Below are 2,575 nucleotides of genomic sequence, written 5' to 3'. Positions count from 1 at the left end.
GAGGAATTATTTATAAATTATGGATGGCATCGGCCATCACAGCCCCTCTTTGAGAATGAAATTTGAGATAAAGTGTCGGCCTCTTAAATTATGTATGTTTCAAATAATGTATCCAGCTAATACAACTAAGGGTATTTTAGTGTCTTGTCTAAGGTTATCTTGAGTATAGATTTTTGCTGCTAATATGCTTGAATTGTGTTGTAAAAAGGGTTTTAATGTTATGATTATGTCACTTAATAATTCGATTGTTGTTACTTTAAATCATTTCTTCATGTAGACTGCTTACATTGAACACGGACATCACGGATATCATTTCCACTGAATTTGGTATGCATGATGTTGTGGTATACGGCGCGCACAGAAGAAGCCCAAAACCAACCGGGCAATTGTATGCACACTCCTAGATGCACGAAAGAGGGCCATTATCCTTGAAAATGCTCGCATATATCTAAAAGACAGCCCATTATACATAAGTGAAGATAGAACGCCGAACCAACAGAAGGCAAGAAGGGAAGCCTATGAAGCACGCACCAATAAGAAAACACCCACCACGGAAGGGGGAGAACAGGAAAAATGACAAGAGGAGGCCCATGGGACCACAGAACTACATGTGATAAGCTGGAATTGCCACGGATTCCCCTGGCACAAAGGGGAGGGGCTCACAGAAGTCTTACCACAAGCGGATGTACTTTTCCTATTGGAAACATGGGAACACAATACATGCAAGATACCACATGTTGATGGGTATGTCACACACTCTCTGTGGATGCCGAGTACAAAGATGAGAGGACAAGGAGGGGTGGCAGTGATGTACAAAGAAGATCTTCAAAAAGTGATTACAATATGCAAAAAAGATGCTCATAAGCGATACATATGGGTCAAGATTGACACAGGAGGTAAACTAGTGTTCATAGCAGGGTGCTACATTCCCCATAGGGAATCACCGTTCTATAATGCTTTCAACATAGAGAAGAACAACCCCTTTGAAGATTTGTATGCAGATATTAACACTTACACGCAAGAAGGGGTAGTGATGCTTACTGGGGACATGAATGCCCGCATAGCACATGCGCAAATGCAAGTCATAAATCTCATGACACCTTCGGGTCTAGAGCATAAAATGGATGTACTTGACCACATGTGGAAGCGATGCTCAAAAGACCAAGTGACAAACCCACAAGGAACATCATTACTAAGCATGATGACAGCTATGCAATTAATAGCTATAAATGGAGTGAACAAATTTGCCAACTCAGGGGAATGCACATGCTACACCGCCAACAAGGGAATGAGTGCTATTGATTATGTATTGATCCAATATGAGGCATCCCACATGGTGCATAACTTTGAAATTGGGGATAGATCACCAAACTCGGATCATACACCCATTCATGTATGGTTACGGGTACCCATTCACAGGAGAGGAAAACAGGCTCAAATTCGAGCATGGGCATACAAAATGCAAATTGAAAGAAAGAAAACCTATGCGGCTTCCCTTGATGATAAACTAGCAAGAGAATGCATGCCAATAAATGTAGATCAAGCATGGAACAAATGCAAGCAAGCAATGAGTGAAGCAATAGAGGAAACAATGGGAAAAACTCATAGACAAGAAACAAAGGTGAAAGGGTTGCCACACAACTCATGGTTTGATGAAGAATGCAAGATTGCTAAAAGACATTTGAGGTCAACCCCCCCAAAACAGCCATAGAATGGACAGCTTTGGCAAAAACATACACAACTCTCAAGAGGAGAAAAAGAAGAGAACATGAACTACACACCGAGACACAAGCCCTAATAAACTTCAAGAAAAACCCCAAAAAGGAATGGATGAGGATGAAAGGCAAAAGACAAGACATTACCGGAGACATAAGCCCGGAAGATATGTATGCATATGTAGAAAAGTTATATGTACACAAAGATGCAGAAGGGATGCCTAATATGCAAGAGACAAAACAATCAGAAGAATGCTTTGACTTTCCGATGGTAACAAAGAGCATAAAAAAACTAGCCAATGGCAAAGCACCAGACATGCTTCAGTTCAACTCAGGAATGCTCAAATGGTCAGGCAGTATTGCACAGCAATGGATACACGGACTCCTCAATAAATCCATAACACAAGGGCTACCCATTGAGATTGGCAAAAGAATTGGATCAAAGCACTTTTCAAGAAAGGGGATGCAAATCAGCCCACTAATTACCGAACCATCATGGTGGGATCTTGCATGTCTAAGCTTCTAGGGAGCATCCAAGAACAAGCTATAAGTGTATGGGCCGAGGCAAATGGCAAACGGGCTAAAGGACAAGCAGGTTTTAGACCTAAACATAGTACCATTGATCATCTCATATCGCTTAGGGTTCTCATGGAAGAAAGCCGGCTAAAAGGAAAAACTTTGCATTGTTGCTTTGTGGATTTTACAAAAGCATTTGACACGATCCTCCCAAGAAGTGGGATATGGCAAAGAATGGAATATATAGGGGTCCCGATGCATCTTAGAGTGCCAGTAGCACAACTCTATCAACAAGTTAGATGCCAGTTAAAGACACAGACCGGATTATCTAAAGAATTCTCAAG

The 2,575-nt window shown here is 41.4% G+C and overlaps 1 pseudogene; it reads left to right on the top strand.

Moving 5' to 3' along the window:
- The first annotated feature begins 808 nt into the window (after positions 1-808).
- Positions 809-2,241, top strand: LOC147617293 (uncharacterized; annotated as a pseudogene).
- The last annotated feature ends 334 nt before the right edge of the window (positions 2,242-2,575 follow it).

The sequence above is a fragment of the Cibotium barometz genome, chromosome 37 (genome assembly GCF_041138505.1).
Source record: "Cibotium barometz isolate CiBa-2024 chromosome 37, ASM4113850v1, whole genome shotgun sequence".
Classification (NCBI taxonomy): Eukaryota; Viridiplantae; Streptophyta; class Polypodiopsida; order Cyatheales; family Cibotiaceae; genus Cibotium; species Cibotium barometz.
The sequence above is the reverse complement of the archived record's forward strand: the minus strand, read 5'-3'. Positions and strand labels throughout refer to the sequence as shown.